Genomic DNA, 22,481 nt, shown 5'->3' with positions numbered 1-22,481 from the left:
GCACATCTAAAGGAACAAATGTTCCTGACTCCAATTCTAGGAATCTGTCTGTGGAAATATTTGTTCCTTTAGACGTGACTTGAAACTATAGCCAGAACACCGCATGTTACAAATGGGGAAATAGGCAGAAGATTAAGTGGTTTGTCAAAAACAGCAATTACGGTTTTCCTTTTGCATCAATAATTATATATAGAAAGGAAGCACATTTTAAATTTCTTTGAAGCCGCATTGACTTTGCCTTGCATGTGGATTAATCTTTATCGAAGGTGATCCTGAGATGGCGAAGTACTCTGGGATGAGTGTGGATATGGGTCTCTCAACTAGCTATTGATATTTCTCAAATTGTTCCATTCATCTTCTCGGAGTCTAGTCTCAGTTTGTATTCTAATGATAATCTCTGTCACATTCTCCATGCTTTTGTAGAAAATGCATTTTCAAAATGGAATTCAAGAGACATCAACGTCTGGTATACACCACACTCAGAAATGGACAGAGGCTGACACACTTTCTAAACCATACACATACATTACTTACAGCACATGGCCAAGTTTCTTTGAACTTATATTGCATATTGTTGTATGCTTTCAGGTGTCACCCTGGGAAGCAGCAACTATGCATTTCATTGTAAAATGATATGAACGTTTCTATTGTCAAAGACAGCCAAAAAGAGAAACGCAGAGGCTTTGCATGTAGTACAGAGGCTGTTGATTTAAATCTTGGCTCAGTCATGCATTAACTGACTCATTTTGCATACACTTCTTAACCATTCTGAGCTTCAGTTTCCTTATCTGTAGAATGGTCATTCAACAACACTTACCTTACAGGGTTGTTTGAGGATTAGGATGTAGGAATTCATTAAATAGTAGACTATATTCTTATTAGAATAGTCAGCTGGACAGTCACCAAATGTTTGTTGAGTTTATTATAAGATTAGCCCTTAATCCTTTAATTGAAATATATAACCAGCAGAGTTATGGGAAACTGAATCACTTGGGAGGATAATGTGGCCCATAAAATATATGTGCCACTCTACAAAGTTTGGAAGCTTAATCATTATTCTTAAATTGGAACATGAAGAAAAGACACATGAAAGGCTAGGAGTAATGTTTTAAATTCTTACTAGTTTATTAGATTGTTAAATGAGATTTTCTTTCTGGCTTGGAGTCTTGGTTGGGACCCAAGAGCTAAGGAAATCAGTGATAACTGCTGCCTTTTCTAAGGAAAGATGCTGGACTCGTCTGTGCAGGACTAACTTTTCTAGTCTGAGATTTCTGAGATTTCTACAGTCTTGAAGGAAGCAGGGGAGAATATGCTTTTTAACAAAGCTCTGTGATTGTGATACAATTCATAAAACATATGATTTACCAATATAAAATGTATAATTCAGTGGCTTTTAATATATTCAGAACTGTGAAAACATCACAAGAATCAATTTAAAAAACATTGTCATTACCTTCAAACAAAACTAGTCACCTCCTATCACCCTGCAATCCGCACCTGCCCTTCCCAACCCCCTAATCCTAGGTACCCACTAATCTACTTTATGCCTCTGTTGATTTGCCTATCCTGGACATTTCATACGAACAGATTCATACAGTTTGTGGTGTTTTGTGACTAGTTTATATCACTTAGTGTAGCATTTTAAGTTTCATCCATTTTGTAGCATGTATCAGTATCTCATTTCTTTTTATTGCCTAAAAACATTCCATTGTTTGGATGCATTACGTTTTATTAACCATTCATTAGTTGATGGACATTTGAGTTGGGTTTACTTTTGGCTGCTGTGACTAATGCTGTCATAAACATTTGTATACCAACTTTTTTTCTTTTTTTGGTGCATGTATGTTTTCATTTCTCTGGGTATGTATCTAAGAATGGAGTTGCTGGTAAGTATGGTAACTGTATGTTTAGTTTCTTGAGAATATGCCACACTGTTTTCCAAAGTGGCTGAACCATTTTTCACTCCCACCCATAGAAAGTGAGGGTTCCAATTCTTCCATACCCTTGCCTACACTAATTATTATCTATTGATGATAGCCATCCTGGTAGGTATGAAGTGGTATCTCATTGTGGTTTTGATATGCATTTCCAAGATGGCTAATGATGTTGGCACCTTTACATGTGTTTATCAACCATGTATATATTCTTTGGAGAACTGTCTATTCAGATCTCTTGTCTATCTTTTAATTGGTTATTTGCCATTTTGTAGTAAAAGAAAGCTTGCAGTGTTCCTGGTTTCACCCCCCCCCCCCCCATGTGAGACAGTCCAATCATTCCCCAGTTAGGATCTTGTGATCTTCAGAAAGTCCCCAGTCCAGGACTGCTGTCGAATTGGAGCAGAGCCTGGACAGAGAGAGCTGTGGTGTGATGGCTTTACTTCTAGAGTTTGAGAGGCACTGGAGTTTAGTTTCCCCCTGGGGCTACCTGGATATCCATATTGTTGATGGCTGGAGCCATTTAGTAAGGACCCTGAACATGGGTGCTGCCTGCCAGGGTGCTGTGGTCTGATTCTTTATGTCCCCCCCACCCCCATTCCATATGTTGAAATCGTAATGCCCAATGTGATAGGAGGTGGGGCCTTTGGGATTGATTAGGTCATAGGACAGAGCCTTATAAAAATAATCCTCTTATAAAAGAGGTCCAAGAAAGCAGCCCTTCCACCATGTGAGGATCCAATGAGAAGTCTGGGACCCATAAGAAGACAGTTACCCCACCATGCTGACATCTTGAACCTGTACTTCCCAGCCTCCAGAGCCATGAGAAATAAATTTCTTTTGTTTATAAGCCACCTGGTCAATGGTACACTGTTAGAATAGCCTGAATGGATTGTGACAAGGCCGCACTCAGGTCCCACTCTGGGGATCTCCAAAGACCACCCCTCCTCCAAAGTAGCCCATGAGATAAAGAGTCTGAACAGCAAGAGTCATGTTCTATAGGTACTGCTCAAGAAAATCATTGTCCTTTCTATCTATCCCCTTCCTCAGGCTGCTCCCTATTTCCCTTTTCCCATTTCTGATCCTGAAGTTGTGAGTTTGGCATATGTTGGGGCAGGGGAAGAAGTTTTGAAATGATTCAAGTTTGATTTAGATTAGATTGGATATTTTCACACCTGAAAATAATACTGTTCTAATACCCAGAAGTGACCACAAAAGCCACAGGGAACTTTCTGAGATGTTTTCCAAGACAGTGGAAAGAACATCTAACAGAGAACTTCTTAAAATAATAGAGTAGAGAAAAAGAAAACTCATTCTTGATGTACCCTATCAAGTCTAGCCTGTTCAATACACACACACACACACACACACACACACACACACACACACAAGTACACACATGTATGTATCTTCCTACTCTCACAGTGTTGCTTTCTTTCTAGGTTGATAAAATATCTTTAAGCCCTTTGGTCTATGCATCGTAGCCAACAGTGAAATGGAGTTGTTTGGACTTTCCAGTTATAGAAGGTAGGGCAACGATGGAGTCAAGGAACAGAACCCAAGCCTATGACTAACAATTCATAACTAGAGTATGTAGCTCTGTGTTCTGGAACTCTCTCTCTAGGGCAATTAATATTTTCAATGACTCTAATAACTGACTGTTTAGTTCGCATTATGTGATTAAAGATCTTCATTCTCCTGGGAGATCTAGATCTTTTAGTAACAATTTGATAAGTGAAAACACTTAGTAAACAGAATGGCTCTTTGAAATAGTAGAATACACAGAAATGATTTTCCAAATTCATATATTAAAATAAACAACATGTTAGTTGCAGCAAACCAACTGTTTCGGTAGTGGACTCCTAGATGCCAGATTGGAGTGACAATACGGGTCAGTCCCTGAGAGCCTGAACCCCTGCGTTTTGGTCACGTCAGGCCCAAGATCAAGAGACAGCTCATGTGCTAAAAAGCTTGGCATAACATCTTAGAGACCCAGAGCACGGAGGCCCTTTACACAAACAGAACAAATCCCTTTCAGTGCTTTTAGACCTTAACAAACATGAGGTGATGTATAAAACGTCACTCCCCCCACCACACAGCTAGCCCCCCTCCCCGCCAACCCCTGCACTCTTTTCAGCATTTCTGAAATGTGCCCCATTGAACAATCTGTATTCATTGTAACAAATACAATCTCCTTGAATTAAATTCTGAAGAGACTTTATAGCGAGAAAAAAGAGGACTGATCTGTATTCTCTCGAGTTTAAACAAGGGACAGAGCGCAGCAAATGAGAAATCTTGGGTGAGCTAAGTTCACTGGAATGGGGTAGGGAGGGAAGGAGACGGGTAAGAATTGGATGAAACTTGTGCTGGGTAAGGAATCACTTTGTAGGTGTTCCAGGAATAGAGAAGCAGTGTTGGTTACTGTTAGTGCCTTAATCGTGCCATTATTAGGTGTCACTGGGTGCGTTTTCATTTTCCTATCATAATGTGATACATTTCCTTTTAATTTAAATTTCCTTGGATGGAAGGTAGGGCTTGGAGTCAGAATCATCAAAATCATAAAGTGGGAGAGGAAAAACATGCCAGTAGCTATTTGCAGATGTAATAAAGATTTGACCAATCTGCATATTTATGGTTTGGGTTAGCTTACTGGCTGGCCATCACCCTCTGATAAAACTTGCATTATCACCCAGCCGCATACAATTCATTGCCTGGTATCATTGTGATGATCTGTGTTCCTTTCATTACTCACCCATTGCTTCGGTTGTATCAGGAGTAAAAATAATAAGCCATAAGCTTCCCTGCTGCTTAACCCAACAACAGATCATTCTCAATTCCAAGCCCCGTGTCAACTATACAAAACGAATTAGGATCACACAGACAGATTTCTCCTTTCTTCACCACACAACTGACCTCTCTCCCCTGAAGCTGTCGACCCACGCAAATGCTACATTTAGGAACTTGTCCTTGATTTTTTAGGAGTTACACATCCCTAATAACTTAACAAGCAAAACACAGAGTTACCCTTGTAATGCGTCAGCACACAGATTAGCTAGACAAATAAAAAGGATTTAAAAAATCTTGAAAATAGCACTTATCATCAGTCTCCCATTCAAAAATAATGAAGGAAGATGGCTTATGCAGATTTAGTAATAAGACATGACATAAATGTAAATAATCACATGTCACGACCTTTCTTCTGGTGAATAAGCGTTTTGTTCGTTCTTCAGAGCCTCTTTGTTTACAATGAGTGTGGTGTTGAATCGAAGTTATGACATCAATTAAATGACAAGTTTATATTATTTTCATACAGACAAAATGCAGATATTTTAAGACAGGTAGCAAAAATGATGAGTTACTATCTATTCTTGGTCTCTAAATGAGTTATACATATTCAAAAAAAGAACATTAAAGATGCTCCACAAAGCCAGGATCATATATTACTTCTACTCTGAACAAAGATAACATTTGTAGAATCCCATTAGCAATAAATCTTTTAGATTCTTTTCACTTAAAATCTTACGATCCCAAAGGGAAGAAGAGATAATCAGTAAATAGAACTCTGATATCTGTCAGGAATTTGCCTGAATTAAAGTTGAACTAACTTGACAGAGAGATTGAAAAAAAAAAATACCTTTAGTATTCTGATGAACCTTTCTGATTTTTTCTTTAAAATTACCACTAATAATGAAAACAAAAACACTTGCCTTGTCATATTTGAACAACACCGGATGCATAGTATGTAATTACCAATGATATAAAGTAAATATCCCTGGGCAAAAGATATTCACGGGCTATAGAATAATTTTATAAAATATTGTATTTAATATGTTTTTACAAGTATTACATAATAAAGTACAATAGTTTCATATTATGTATTTCTCCTTTTAGTGTTTTCAACATTAGAGAAAAAAATCAGATTAAAATTGTTTTCTAAACCCTTGCTTTTCTTAACTAACCAATGATTATATCAGGGGAAAAAAAGATGGGAGAAAATTAAAAACATTCGGGAATACCATCTGTAATATATCCAGCAACCCACGGTTATCATTGACTTTTTGGAGCACTGTAGTGTCCGGCTTTGAATGTGATTTGGTTATGGAGGCCTTACCTATTTCCCAGTGTAGCAGAATTAGGATCTTTTCACCTTATTTATGGGGAAGAAAGGGGTTCCCAAAAAGGGGGACTCTACCATGCCAAGGGACTTGTCTTGAGAAGAGCGTTGCTTCATTAAAATTTCTGCAGAACTATCTTTGCTTTTCTGTTTAAAAAGTGCCTCGTGCATGAATTTGGACTGAAGAGCACCCCATTAATATCCTGTGCCCTTGGAAGTCATCACAAGATGGCAGAACATGGCGGCAGGAGTGCTAGTGGTGGCAGCATCAAGGGATATTCCTCCTTCCCAAACCAGCATGTAACTGGAACCAGAAAAGAACACTCAGAGTAAATCTACTTGAAATTGAAACAAGGGGTGGGTGCCTGGGTGGCTCAGTCAGCTGAGCGTCGGACTCAGGATTTTGGGCTCAGGTCAGGATTTCATGGTTTGTGGGATTGAGCCATGCGTTGGGCTCTGTGCTGACAGCGTGGAGCCTGCTTGGGGTTCTCTGTCTCCCTCTCTCTCTGCCTGTCTCCTGCTCATGTGCTCTCTCTCTCAAAATAAATAAATAAATAAATAAATAAATACACTTAAAACAATTTGAAACCAAAATTTCAAAGATAGTAGCTGAAAGAAGAAGTATTTGGTTGGGACTGTATCTAGAAATATATAATGAAAAATAGTAGAAACTATTTTAAAAATAAAATTTAGGTACAACAAAAACTGTATTCAATTCTTGGAACCAGTGAAGAATTAACCAAATCTGAGATTTTTGAATAATCTTTCCAACACAATTTTAGAATTTCAAAGTCTTCATATTTGACTTTCAGAGCATGCTCATAGACAAGATCCATTTTGCAAAAATATCCTATGGCTTTATTAATTTTCAGACAGGTTTCCTAATCATTTTGTTTTTAAATTGTTCTTTTTTGGATCTCATCTTTTTTGCTTTTCCCTTTTCCAATTGCTTGACCTTGATAGACCTACAGTGACTTGAGCAGGCCTTGAATATCACTTTAATAAACTATGAAATCCTGCACTTAGAAGATTTCAGTTTAACTTTTAAATTTGCATTCTATTTGCATAGGAAGTTGCAGACATTAGATTCTTAACAGGATTATAACTCATCAAGATGTTGATTCTCTGGATTCAGATAGGTGCTATCTTAATTGCAGAGGAGACTTTGAGTTGGAACTAATCGTACAAATGGTCAGCTCACTACTGAATATTTTCATGCTATGACAATTTCTGATACCCTATGGATAATTTCTTAACTGGTGAGACTCACGAAATGAATATTCAGATGAGCAATCAGACAACTGTGTCTACTTGACAATCTCCTGGAGATCCAGAAAAAGCAATATGGGTGTAAATAATAGGGAAATAGCGATTTTTTGGAAGTATGTTATAAGCCTTTAACATGTATGGAATTGTGCCTCAGAATTCTTACTGACATCTGTAAGAAGGAGGGAAATTTAATTTCAGTTGACTTATTTTACAGTTAAACCCCTTAGCTTCCTTGACTGCAGATTCTTTGTTCTGTCTATCCATTTTGCAGGAATATATGGATGCTTGCTCTCTTTCAGACGCGGTGTGAGGCTCTGGAAATAAAAAGATAGATCGTGTGTCTATTTCCACAAGCAAGCAGCTCAGGATCTAGTAGGAGAAACATCTGAACAGACAAGCACAGTAGGGTGTAATTTGAAAAAATGACTAATGGTTAATAATACAGTTATGATGTGTCAGGCACCGTGCTAGATCCTTCACTTAGATAATTTCATTTAATCCTAACAACCTAGTTGCTGAATCTAGACTCACACTCAGGTCTTCCTGAAACCAAAGCGGTGTTCTTTACCACTGTACCCCACTGCTACTTCACAGTAAGTGCAAGGCAAAGGTTTAGGACCAAGTGTTGTTGGAATATCCAGGAGGGGCACTTGACCTTGTTTGGGGGGTGCTTAGGAAAGCTTTCTGGGGGGCAGATGTTGCTGTATGAGCTAGAAGGCTGGAAGACAAGCCCACAGTCCCTTGGCGAGCGCGGAGCAAAACGGAGATGTGGTGGAGGGATGGGCTGGGTTCTGGAAATTACTCTTTGTTTTCTTCAGTATTAAAAGCACAGTTATAGTATAGACCATTTTACACTACATTACCTAGAATATAACAATGCAATTTCATTTACAGTCATGCTTAGTGTTCCTAACTAACACCAGAAAATTCCAAATAAAATCTCATGTCTAATCATTGTCCCCATTTTTGTGTAAAAGATTTCAAAAGCCTGCAGCCTCAGGCAGTGTACTTAAGAGGGATTGTTACTCAACTGATCACGGCTGCTTCTGATTCCTTCTCCAACGTATATTTACCCAGAAATGTCACATGGGATTTTGCATTTATATAATGCTTTTTAGGGCAATGAAAACCCAATAAAATCAGTCGGCTTATTTAATGTTCAAAGTGTTTAATAAGCTTTTTTTTTGAATGAACCATTTAAATGAGTTTTTTTTTTCTTTTTTCATTAATTAACTCACCAGTGCACCAAATACGTATCAGATAAATGAGTTGATAGGGTCCCCAGTTTAGTTGGAGATGCAATACGGAAAGCACTAATTAGGCAGGCAAGGGCTCCAGATAATTAAATAGTGATTAATAGATTTTTGTGCTACCAAAATTAAAAGTAACTAATTGGTTGAAAAAATATTTAAAATTGCATGCTTGGAACTTACATGTTGAAACACGATTCTGAGGGGTACTGAGATTTTGTTGGTTTTGTTACGAGTGAAGGTTTTATTTTTTTACTGTTTTTTTTCCCCTTCTGATATCTTGTGTCAAAGTGTTCCCGTGTTAATAGTAGAATATAATGGAAGTTTATGCAATTAAATACAGCAAGAGAGTTTATAGACCATTTATCATTGGATATGGGTCATATACTGTGAATTTCAGAAAATAAAAGGGAATTCCATTTGTCGCCCACTCTTGCCTGAAGCTCACCTAATGAAATCTTTCTCACTCATAGAATTAACAGTGTATCCAGCTGAAAAGTATTTAACATTCTCTGTGCATACTAAGCATGCGAAAGTAGAATAAAACCTTGCATACTTACAGGGGATTTTTGTTGCTTTTTCTTCAGCCTAAATTAGGCAGCTCTTGTTCATTTAGTGCTTTTGAAAGGAGCTGAACTTTTAAAATTCTGAACTGTCAGTCCCCATCATTTCATTTGACAGCTGACACTTTCAGAGTGAAGAACACACAAATCATGTGGGTAGAGTGAAATGCTGCTAATAAATGCTATTGTTTTTCTTGATGGAAAAGGAGCACCTTAAACAACTGTTTGCAGATCCAACGGGTTTGTTATGATGCAAAATGCATGTTTGACTGTCACCATTTTTGTTTACTACATGCAGAGCATAAAATTGCTGATAAAAAAATTGAAGAAACATAAGGCCAGATTCATTAGGAACCATGCTTTTCTCCTCCCCGCCCACCTTTACACCCCACTCTCCCATTTTAATGTGATAAACATTGAGTCTTCCTTCATTAAAGCCTGAAACTAATAAATAATGTATGGTTCTTGAGATAATTACAAGATTTCTGTATTTATGGAAAACAAGAACTCGGGAAATTTGTTTGTCTGCTTATACTCTGCTTGTTAAGCTGGGGAACTTGTGAAAATTGGCTCTACCATTTTGAAATTTTGTTTAAGAGTGTCCGTGATAGTTTTAGAGGCTTTGCAGTTTTGTTTTCTAGCATTAAGCTTACGAGGCCAACCTTATGAGGCTTGTGGTTAAGTTTGAAGGAGTCACCTTCCTGATACAGAAAATCTCAGTATGTCTTTCCGAGCTATTGACCTGACCAAACTATATAGAATGACATATCATACTTTATTGAAACCTTTGTTAACATTAGTTAACATACTTCCAGCAGGAGGATCATTCCTATTTTGTTTCATACGCACCTGCTATAGGGAAAGATAGACAGATGGCTTGAGAAAAAATGTTTTGCTTACCTCGTGTATATTATCACTCAAAACACTTTTATCTCTTAAAGATTTTATAAATATTGCTATGAAACTTAATGAATATCTTTGACTATCTTAGGAACCTCAGTAAGATGTCTAAAAGATTGAAATTAGATCTTATCCAAATAATGAACTAGAAAGGTTATAGTATGGGATATGATGGTTAATTTCAAGTCTCAGTTTGACCAGCGGTACCAGGTCTTTGGTCAAAACTTATTCTGGGTATGTCTGTGAGGTTGTTTTTGGGTAATATTAATATTTGAATCAGTAGACTGAGTGAAACACATTATCCTCCCTATTATGGGTGTGTCTCATCAAACCAGTTGAAGGCCTAAATAGAACAAGAAGTCTGACCCTCTCTTAAGTAAGAGAGAACGCCTCATGCCTGACTGCTTGAGTTGAGATTTTGAACTTTTTCTGCCTTTGGACTCGAAACATCAGCTCTTCTTGAGTCTTGAGCCTACAGGCTTTTAGACTAGATCTTACACCGACAGACTTGCTTGGTTCTAAGGCCTTTGAACTCAGGCTGGAACAAACCCTTGGCACTCCCACTCTTCAGCTTCCAACTACAGATCTTGGGGCTTCTCAGTTTCCATAAGTGCATGAGCCAATTCCTTATAATACATCTCTTTCTATATACATACATCCTGTTGGTTCTGTTTCTCTGGAGAACTGTGATTAATTCATGGGGTCAAAATTATGAAAAAAAAAAAACATAGTAGTGCGAAAAGTTCAGGAGCGGTTCATATTTCTTTTTTTCTTTTTACATAATGACTTTTAGTTCTCAATGCAAACAATAGGAAAAGGAAATTATTTTCAATATTGTTTCTTACTGATGAACTGATGAAGATAACTCACTTAACTGTCTAGACAGGAAGCATACACACATACAGATGAAAACATTAAAAAGCTCATTACCACATGGCCTTGAACAATGCTAACATCTTACGCACATATTTATGTCATGTGATATAAAGTACAGTTGATTGAGAAAGTGCTCAATGGAGAATCCAGTAAATTAGTCCTAGTGGCGTTCTACATATAATTTTCTAGTGCCTCAGTGTATCTCTAAACAAGAAAATGCTCTTATGGAAAAGTGACCTTTAAATTCAAGGAATATATGCACCAGATTAAGGACGTAATCTCGTGGTTTTCATAGGAGAGCATAGAGGGCCCGTGTGCCCCACTGGGAAACAGAAAGCTCCTTTTGGAGAAGCCATTGCTCTGTTTTCTCGTTTCACTGCTCTGACCTCTCCTCCAGGTTTCCCTTAAAATGTGTTCCACTTTGAGTCACCATCTCCACTGTTTGCCTACTCACCTTCTCAAAACCAACAGATCAGAAGTCAATGGGTACTTTTTAAAATTCATGACTGTCCTAGGATGTATGATTCCCGGGACAGCTGTGGCAAACAACCAGTCTTACAGATGGATAATATCCAGAATGTTATTCTGTGGCTAAGATTTTACCGGAGTTCCCCTTATGCCCACAAATAGGCAGTTTGCTTGGTTTGTCATTCCCTTCCGAAGGTACTTAGGAGGGGTGGAATCCTAGAGTGAGCAGTTAAGTTCCTCCGTGTGAGAGCACAAGTGAATTAAAGTTCCAGTGACTCAAGTCTCAGAGGCAATTACAAAGGTTTTCAGTAGTTAAACCAAGGTAACTTGCAAAGAGCCCAATTCCATTGCTGACTTGATCTTTAAATCAATATGTTTCCACGGACATTATATATGATAGCATATGTAGGCCTGGAAACAAGAAACTGAGACCTCAGAACAGATTTAAAGGGGAGAAAGCGAGTTTTTATATGAGGCTGGATTTTCAAGTATTATCTAGGGCAAAAGTTTTTTAAAATCTTAAATTACCTGTCACTCTCTAGCAGAGAACAGTTCCAGAAACTCGACTTGGCTCTTACGTAGTCACTCCACATAATGTCAGAGACCCCTGGAAGGGTGCTTTCAAAGATATATTGCAAATTGTTATGCAATTCCCTACTCCTCCAGCCAGGAGAATTAGGAATTTGGGAGAGTTTTTTTTTTTTCTTTTTTCTTTTTCTTCTCCTTTCTTTTTTTTTATATGTGAGGTAGGGGAAAGAGAAGGTAAAGAATTGACATGAAAATTTATTTTTAAGGACACTAAAACCTGGGCAGTTTTTTACTGCATAGCCACAGGATACTGGCTAAAATAATTCGAAAAAAGGAAGTAGAGGGACTGAACTAATAGCTAAAGAGAACAGGTTCTGGAAAAAAACCCTTTCGATACAGTCTATGGAGAAGCACATCACTGGTCTCAGGGATTATACATCATCACTGGCCTCAGATTCTTTCCAATTTCACTGGAAGGCCTGAGAAGCAAGGAGATCAGATATAGCCACTGCTAAATGGCCAGTGTAGTTGGTGTGACTATTACATAGTTGGCGCACAATGAAAAACCAGTTAGTAGAGCTCTTTGAACCCTGACTGGGGCAGAACGCCCATTTTGTGGGTTGCAGTTGAGTCAATGTCTTTATAAGTGGTTCACATGCTTAAAACCTTGGGCTTTGGAGTGAAACACGCTGGAGTTCAAATCCTAGCTCCACAGTTACTAGCTGGGTGCCCTGAAAAATTGACTACATCTCTTTAGGCTCCATTTCTTCACCTGCTAAATGAGTTTCATAATAGTTATTCACCTCATACTAAATGAGATTCTATGTGGAACCTGCTTAGCAGACCTGGCACAGAGCAGGTACGCAATACAGTTTAGCTAATTAGTTACATGCAGAAACTAAGAAATGGAAGTTGGTATGATCGTGGTAAACATAATACAGAGTAGAGTAAGACTTCCCTGAAAATCGGAATTGGCTTCATGCAGCCGAAACCCTCTACCTCTAGCACATGGAGTTAAAAACAAACAAACAAAAAACGTTAAAAAACCCCAAACCTGTTTCATTTTTATTTTTATGAATAGTGAAAACACTGTGTGTGTGGGGCGGGGGGGTGGCGGCGCATTCTAAATGTTTTCTAATGGCTATTAAAAATGGACAAATAGGGGCGCCTGGTTGGCTCAGTTGGTTGAGCGTCCAACTTCGGGTCAGGTCGGGATTTCACCCTTTGTGAGTTTAAGCCCCGCATCGGGCTCTGTGCCGACAGCTCAGAGCCTGGATCCTGCTTCAGATTCGGTGTCTCCCCCTCTCTCTCCCCTCCCCTGCTCATGCTCTGTATCTCTCTCAAAAATAAATATTAAAAAAAATTAAAAAATAAATAAAAAATAAAAATGGGCAAATATAAACTATGGAGTATTCTTGGACAAGAGTGATTCACTGAGCGTTCCTCTAATGTGAACATGTATTGCAATCTTTATAAACTTAAACGGAATTGATAACAATACTTGAAAATAAGACATCATGAAGCCTCGTTCTCAAGTGACTTTAGGTTGTGTGAATGAACCTTTTGTCAATGAAATAACAATAAGGATGTTATATCTCTCTTCCATTCACAAAGCCTAAGGGGGGGAAATACCCAAGTATCGGAAACATATGGTTTTAAAATTCTGTGGCTGAGCCTGCAACACTGATGGAGATTTATGTAAAGAGATAAAAATCTGTGCGAGGACTGTCACAAGCTGTTTGGGTGAACAGAGCCATTGCTGCTAACCCACTGTTGATATTCTTCAATGGTTTGCGATGAGAACCACCTGTAAACCAGACAGGTTTGGGACTGGTGAAAATTATCAAGGGATCCTGGTCAAAATAGTGTAAATAAGATGGGTCAAGAGAGGTTGATTAGTATCAATGAATCACAGGGTGATGGAAACCTCAAAGACAAAGAATGCAGAAACAGGTGTGACTTCTTTGAGACGTGTGGCAGGAGTATGTTTCTGAGGAATGAGAGTATCATTCAGTGGCATTCTAGAAAATTGGAATTCCAGGGTCCATTCACCTTTCATATTATTTGCCCTAATTATGCCAGGCATAAAGTGGTCAGGAGACTCCACAGTTTCAGAAAACATATGGTATTGAATATAGAGTAGCCAAATTTTGAGGTGAAGAACTTTCTGGAACAGACAGCAGTCTCCATTACTGTCTTGGAGGACTGTCTTTCAGGACAAGTTGAGGGGCGGAGCAGATACAAATGTGTCAGCTCTTTTATACTTGCCCAGGGGAGTTTCTAAACCTTATCTCCTTTGACCGTTATGCCATAGGATGAAGGAAGTCTCGATCAGCCAAAAACCTTGATACGCTGTTTTGTTCTAGACGAATTTGATGAGGCATAGTGAAAATAAAGCTAGATAGAAATAAAATGAATTAAATCAAATCTCTTCTGAGCATTTGATTCTCAAAACTTCTGGTCTCATTCTTGGCAGACTCACATTAATACATTTTTCTAGATATTTATTAAATGGTTGAAGTACTTTGGTGTTTATATGGTGGTGGTGGAGTGTGATCGGAGAAAATTCCTAACCGAAGAGTTTTAGGGAGGAGAAATGCATGTTAATAATTAACCTTAAAATAAGCAAAACAAAATACTGTACTAGCTGGGTGGAGAGGGAGCTTTGTGTAAGGGTCAAGTACATGAGCTCTGTAAGCAATGGCCTGGTTCTACCACTGATTAGCTGGATAGCATCAGGCAAGTTGTCTTACTTTCTTGGTACCTCAGTCTCCTCCTTGGTAAAGTAGCACCTATAATAACATGACTAACGCACTTACCATAATGCCCAGCATATACTGAGAATTCAAAAATGGTAGCTATCATTCTTAATCATTGTAAGCTGCATGCTAAGATCAGGGACATAATGGAAGACTTGAAGGATGTCATTGGATCTGATTTCTGAAAGACTGAGATTTCAACTTTGGGAAGTAGTGTGGCATAGTTAATTAAAACAAAGTGAAACAAATGAAAGAAAAATCTTAGACTTTGATGTTAAAAAACTTGGTTCAGTGTCCTATTTCTGGTCAGTTTTAATTGGCTTCCTATTATATGCCAGATCCTGGGTATGTCACTTAACATGTGAGCTTCAGTCTCTGGATCAGAAAGTTGAAATAAAGAGCATAATCTGTTTCTCATGGTTCCTGCCGTGAAGAAGAAATGTAACAATGTTTGAAGAAAACACCTTGTGATCTGAAAATTGTTATTACTATTACAATTATTACTTCAGGATGTACAGAAAGGATAGGAAAGAGGTAAGAGACTAGTGTGAATTAAAGACTTAGAAGTATAATGGCACACAGAATGTTCAGGAAATGACCAAAAGGTAGGTATGATGGGAATGTAAAGGTATGGAAGGAAGTACTTTGATGGAGTACTTTATGGAAGGTCTCGATACTGGGCTCAGGGTTTGGGCTTTATTTTATGCCCAACAGGGAATCAGTGAAGGTTTTGAAAGAGTATTATATATTCTAGAAAGATTATTCTACACTTTATGTTACAGCGGTCTGGGAAAGTGCCCATTGGTACATTATTAGTGAGGCGATCATAATATAATTTTATCCCTAAGCACTGGTCGCCATCTTATTTTTGTTCCCTCCCTTTTCCTGGCTCTGGTCCATGTCATTCTTTGACAATCCTTCAGTAATTCTCAGCCTGAGGTGTACATCATAATCTTCTATGGACATTCAGAAATACATTAATGCCAAAGCTTTGCTCCAGACTACTGAATTAGCATCTGGATGGTAGGTCCCAGGCTATGCGTTTGAAAAGTCACTACAGGTGATTCTGTATCCCGACAGGACTGAAAGCTTCCTTTTGAACTTTTGAACATTTCCTCTGTGCAATAGCTCCTTACGATATAGTGAGGAGTTTCTTTAACTTGCAAGAAATATCCATATGTTCTGGTGGTCTATTGTTAAGATTTCCGTGGAAATAAGAAAGAGAGGAATCTTGCCACTTGGTCACAGCTCAGGGAAACTAATAGCAGGGCACTGGGCAGTATGGTACAAAGAGAAACCACAGCATGCTTAGGTGTCCAGATGACTGGATCGTAGTTCGGAGGCAGGAGGGTGACTGAGGACTCAGCTATGTGGCTGAGTAGTCAGCAGGGGTCCAGGAGTTCTTTCTCACGTTGTACTGTGAATATGATTCAGCTACTGTTCCAGCCCCTGCTATTTCTCTGAGTGAATTTCAACCCCAGCTTTTACTACCAATTCCCTGACTCTCTTCTATACCCTCAATGGAAATTCCAGAGAGAGAAAATTGGATTGCTCCAGTCACCCCTATTGCATCATCTGCCCTTGGTCAGGTGCTTTCTTTTTGGTCAAACCAGTTGTGATTGGGTGGCAGGGTCTCATAGAGTGGGATGGATGTGGATAAGAATTCCTGCAGGAGGGATCTGGGCTTTCCAGAAGAGAGCTGTTGAGTAACAGTATTTATAACTAACCTTTAGTTAGTACGTGTGGCATTGCTGTAAGCATTTTACATGTGTACGAAGTAATTCCATTTTCATAACTTACATAGCTTACTTTTTAAATTTAATTAACAAATATAAACTTTATATAAATATTGATTTATATAAATATATATATATATATATATATATATATATATATATATATATATACCGCCAGGTATATATATAACCGTCACAGACAGTCACCGTCACAGATAGTGTCCTAAGTATGTTATAATTATTAACTCATTTAATGACAACTTATGAAGTCATCAATCATTATCTTCTCATTTTTTTTTTTAATTTTTTTTTCAACGTTTATTTATTTTTGGGACAGAGAGAGACAGAGCATGAACGGGGGAGGGGCAGAGAGAGAGGGAGACACAGAATCGGAAACAGGCTCCAGGCTCCGAGCCATCAGCCCAGAGCCCGACGCGGGGCTCGAACTCACGGACCGTGAGATCGTGACCTGGCTGAAGTCGGACGCTTAACCGACTGCGCCACCCAGGCGCCCCTATCTTCTCATTTTAAAGTCAGAGACAGAGTCGTAGAGTTAACACCATTTCAGAGTCAGGTGGCTAAAAGCGGCCACACTGAGATTTGAATCCAGGTATTCTGGGCACATGTCTACCTGTTGTACCATTTTTGGAATCTGTTTCTTTACCCAGTCAGATAACCCCAGGTACTAAAAGAATGTTTGACCTGTTATGCATTCTAGGCTGATCTATAGAGTGGTATGAGGATGGACAGGTAGGTTGGTACCTGCTTCCCAGTGAACTCTTGATCTTCTGAGTCTATATCCGGTGTTCTTTTCTTTTTTTTTTTTTTTTTAATTTTTTTTTTTTTTTAATGTTTATTTATTTTTGAGACAGAGAGAGACAGAGCATGAACGGGGGAGGGCCAGAGAGAGAGGGAGACACAGAATCTGAAGCAGGCTCCAGGCTCTGAGCTGCCAGCTCAGAGCCCGACGCGGGGCTCGAACTCACGGACCGTGAGATCATGACCTGAGCCGAAGTCGGACGCTTAACCGACTGAGCCACCCGGGCGCCCCATCCGGTGCTCTTTTCTACCATATTCTTTTCTTTTTTCTTTCTTTCTTTCTTTTTCTTTCTTTCTTTCTTTCTTTCTTTCTTTCTTTCTTTCTTTCTGTTTATGTATTTATTTTGAGAGAGAAAGAGAGAGAGAGTTTGAGCAGGGGAGGGGCAGAGACAGAAGGAGAGAGAGAGAATCCCAAGCAGGCTCCATGTTGCCAGCTCGGAGCCTGACTTGGGGCTCAAACCCATGAACTATGAGATCACAACCTGCGCTGAAGTGAAGAGTCAGTTGCTCAACTGACTGAGACACCCAGGTGCACCTCCACCGTACTCTTCCTGCTTTAAAGTTCTATGTCTGGCACTAGATGCTGAAGAAATTTCTATTAAAGAAATGTGGTATGAATAAACGAATAAATGAATGGATGAATAAATATCTAAAGAAGTGAAATTTCAAATAAAAAACAATTGTTGGGGTTTGGAGGAAGTTGAAAAGAATCTTTGGCTGAGTGAAAAATCATGTAATTGCTAATCCCAATATTCAGAAAGAGTATTAACTTTGCCCCCTAGCTCAGAAGACTCCAATGAGACCTGACCAAAGTGTTTTCAAGATTTTGCTCCTAATCTTAGTTTGTAGAATTGGACCAATCTGACACCCCAGAATGTAGGTAATTGTTGCTGCTATTTCAGCAAAACAGTTATGAGAATCAGTCATTGTTTAGTATTTTTTTGTGAGTCTTGAACCATAGTAATAAGTAAATAAGTAAGTAAATAAAGAAAGAAAATTAAAAAAAGAAAAGAAGAGGAGAAAAAGTAAGATCTTACCAAGTTTGCAACAACAGGCATAATGGTATTTGATGGGGTTTTTATTTTCTTCATGCATTTTTTAAAGGAAAAAAGTAAGGACTAAAACAATTCAAAGACTCTTTTGGAATATATTCTTCAAAAATGTATTATGAAGAGAATATATTTTTGGTCACTAAGCAAGGCCAGGATAACATTATCAGTAAAAATGGGATGCACACACTGAAGAGGGAAACCAAGAGCAGTGACAGACTGGTTCTACTACGTGGCTATAGAGGAAGCTCCAGACAGAGGGAAGAGACTAAGAGCCGCAGATGTGCAATAAACAATCACAAGGGACTAAGTGGAAGCTTGATGCCAAATTAAACCTGTGTACGAACCTTATTTGTTTCCTTGCAGTTAAGGGGAGGCAACGCCATTCAAAGAGACAAGCTACATAAGGCAGGCTACGTACAAACTGGAGTCAGGGATTCTAATCAGCAAAGGTTTTTGTGGCTTTCCCTCTTAAGAACTGGATCTAGACAGCTCTGTTACATTAAATACATTGCTTCTAATCAGTTAGAGAGGAAGAGCCTACGGAATGGTCACACGAAACATTCTGACAATGTCACATGATGCCTGAAGATTATGCCCTACTTTTAATGAGAGAAAAAGAACATTTCTCCATCCAAGAACTGCTTCTCTGATTGTCCTACCTTTATGGTGCAAGCTTATGAACACAATATACAGGGTACTAAGAGACTCATGTAACGGACTTATGTTATAGAATACCCTGTATCGTTTATATTTATTCTCTTTCAATAAATCGAGTTTTACTTTTAATTCTGTGAAACAGTGTCATTTCAGTTTATTTACACACATTTCTTTCAAGAAAATCAATTCATCCTGGATATCCCTTTCCTGTACAAAACCCTTCCGCATTCCTTTCCTTCTCTCAATTTCCTTTCTTTTCCCCAACCCACTCTCCAACTGTGGCCGAGATGTAGACTATAACAAAATGGAAACATACAATAAATCTGGTTTGTAACTGAGATTCTAAAGAGATGCATGTACTCATACCTTTCTTTTAGCAAGATGGTAATAACAAAATGCACCTTGAGTATAAGAAAAGACTGGAGGAATAGAAATCTTCTATTGGAATTTCTCAAAATCCATCTTTTGAAATTAATTCAAATGGAAAAAAGATTTCTATTTGATTCTATTTTCTATTATTTCAATAGATTAACTTATTTACTGTTATATTTTATAAAGATGTCATGCTTATTATCTAAACCATTTTTATAGTTTCTCCTACCAGGGAAGGAACACTGGTTTTCCTAATCACTTTATAACCTGGGGAGTAGAAGCAGAAAGAGCTGAAATGATATACTTATTATATAAGACAAAAAATTTTTGATTATTTTGTTCAACTTAGTATGTACTGATTGCCATAGACTAGTTTTTCATATCAAGTCCCCATTCTTTGATAAATTTATTAATTAAAATTATTATTTACAGATAATACAGGATAAGAATGATTTCCTTGGTGATGATTTATCAGTCATTTTTAAAGATGAAACTAGTTTTAACTTTCCAGAAGTCATCTTTAGATTATCACTGAGGCAGTGGATGTGGTGCCTGAAAGCTAAGTCCCCAAATCTGGAGGTGATGTTGATGGACGGTGGGGTGAGGAAGACATTTGGATGAGTTTCAGTTATAGCAGGAGTTCTGACTCTCTTTTGGAAATGTGGCAAACTTCAGAGAGTGCTACTTGTTAGTTGTGTTTTGCATATGTGACGTCAGTTGAGCAGGCTTAGATCCCAGTGGTAGGTCTCAACATGCCTTGGTTTGGTAAAGTGTCCCTCACCACATTTTTCATGTCTTTTGGCTCTTGATTTTGGCTGAGTCTAACCATACAACTTACACAAGTAGGAAGTATCCTTGTAGCACAGCCAAATAACTAAGCTATTTGGTAATAAGTCAATAAGTCAAATTAATAAGGAAGAATACGGTGTTGGAAGAGAAGTTGCATTAATGAATTTTGCTTTTAAAATCTCAGTGGAGGGGCGCCTGGGTGGCACAGTCGGTTAAGCGTCCGACTTCAGCCAGGTCACGATCTCGCGGTCCGGGAGTTCGAGCCCCGCGTCGGGCTCTGGGCTGATGGCTCAGAGCCTGGAGCCTGTTTCCGATTCTGTGTCTCCCTCTCTCTTTGCCCCTCCCCCGTTCATGCTGTGTCTCTCTCTGTCCCAAAAATAAATAAACGTTAAAATCTCAGTGGAGAGTCTAATGGTAAAACCCAGTCAAACCAACCAACCAACTGAGCCACCTAGGCACACCTAGAACTCTAAGATAATTTTATGAAGCTAGAAAAACTACTAAGGCTTGTCATTGACATGGATTTATTTATTTATTTGTTTGAAAAGCTTGTATGTGCGTGTGTGTGTGTGTGTGTGTGTGTGTGTGTGTGTGTAGAAAAGGTGGGGGGATAAGTTAACTATTTTTGAGTTGTTGGTTCTCCTAAAACTCATGTTTATTATTGACAGGGTCAAAAGAAAATATAAGATGGATTTTTCTGCCCCATCTGGCAGCTTCAGTTCAGCAGAAATGAGAGCTAAACACAGCTGTGAAGACAGAAGGCTGAGGAGCAGCGTTTTGTTAACACTTGGGACAACTCTTAGCCATTGTTCACAATGACTCCAGCGAATGGGACAGTGAAAGTCCTATGGCCTTTAGCATGGAAACAGCATCACCAGCTGTCAAGGATTTCTGAATTTTAAGGGAACAAACAAAATGATTCATGAGGTTGGGCAAAATGGAAAAATATTAATTTTCTTTGGGCTGGACAGAGAGAGAGAGAGGAAAGGGTTAAGCATGAGTCGGAGATTTCCAAAGCTAATGGTGCCTTAATTCCTATATAACATTTTCTTTCTTTCTGTTAATTATCATATTTAGCAAAGTTTTCTCTGTTTCTTCATTTTACTAAATATGGCATTTAGAATGACTGGCCCTTTTGGTGTTCCATGATTTAAAACTTCTAAGTTGTTAGGAGATATTTTTGTCTTTCTTATTTAACATTTTGAAAATGATTGTTTTGAAGGTATGAGAAAAAAATGTTACAGAAAGGTGGTCCCTACACCTCACTTCACTCCTACTTGGATTGACTGCTTTCTTTTTCCCTTCCTCCCCCCTCCTTCTTTCTTTCATTCTTTCTTTTCTTTCTTCCTTCTTTCTGTCCTCTTATCCAAAAATGTACAGAGCATGCAAGACATATGTCAATGACATATGTCAATATTTTATTAATAAATATTTCAACAATTGATGTATAAATCATGAGTTAGTCATTTGCCTTTTATTCATTTATCTTTTCAGTGTTGAATTTTTCTTAATGTATCATTTAATATTTATTTATTTGTTTATTTATTTTGAGAGAGAGAGCACTGGGGAGGGGCAGAGAGAGAGGGGGAAAGAGAATCCCTAGCAGGTGCCATGTTCAGTACGGAGCCCAGTGTGGGGCTCGATCTCACAAAGTGTGAGATCATGACCTGAACCAAAATCAAGAGTCAGACGCTTAACTGACTGAGTCACTCAGGAGCCCCCTTAATATATTATTTTGGTTTTAGGCTTTTTCATTTTTTTTTTTGAAGAGATGAGGGTTTTTTAATGTTTATTTTTTTACTTTGGGAGAGAAAGAAAGAGAGAGAGCAAATGAGCACAAACTGGGGAGAGGCAGAGAGAGAAGGAGACCCCACACTGTGGGGGGCCCCACACTGTCAGTGCAGAGACTGACTTGGGGCTTGATCTCATGAACTGTGAGATCATGACCTGAGCCAAAATCAAGGGTCAGATGCTGAACTGACTGAGTTACCCAGGTGTCCCTAGACTTTTTAGTTTTTAAATATAAATATTTAAAAATATTTTAAAAAGTAAATATTCAATGCTTTGCTACCCAGACTTTTGCCAATATGTACACTTTAGCTGGGATTCTTACGTGGCTTCAGTATAATTCATGATAATAATGATATGGCCAGATTCTAAATCAAGTTTGGAATTGTGGAAGATTAATGTGTATCCATTGTGGTTATAGCATTATTACTGTTTATTATTTTGCAATCATCTGAAAACTGGAAATCCAGGTGTGACATATATAAATAACTAAATAAAAGTTGGGGCAGCTGGGTGGCTCAGTTAGGTGTCCAACTCTTGATTTTGGCTCAGGTCATGATCTCATGGTTTGTGAGACTGAACTCCACGTTAGGCTCTGCACTGACAA

The 22,481-nt window shown here is 38.4% G+C and overlaps 1 long non-coding RNA gene across 1 annotated transcript in view; it reads left to right on the top strand.

Moving 5' to 3' along the window:
- The window catches only part of LOC147580162 (uncharacterized), an 89,753-nt gene extending 68,212 nt beyond the window's left edge, over nt 1–21,541 (top strand). The window contains exon 4 of the long non-coding RNA XR_015251893.1: nt 20,755–21,541. This is a non-coding gene — a long non-coding RNA (uncharacterized LOC147580162). The remainder of the gene's footprint in view (nt 1–20,754) is intronic.
- The last annotated feature ends 940 nt before the right edge of the window (nt 21,542–22,481 follow it).

Source organism: Puma concolor, chromosome B3 (genome assembly GCF_028749965.1).
Source record: "Puma concolor isolate L17-30 chromosome B3, mPumCon1.1.hap2, whole genome shotgun sequence".
Taxonomy (NCBI): domain Eukaryota; kingdom Metazoa; phylum Chordata; class Mammalia; order Carnivora; family Felidae; genus Puma; species Puma concolor.
This window is presented reverse-complemented; position numbering and strand designations above follow the sequence as displayed.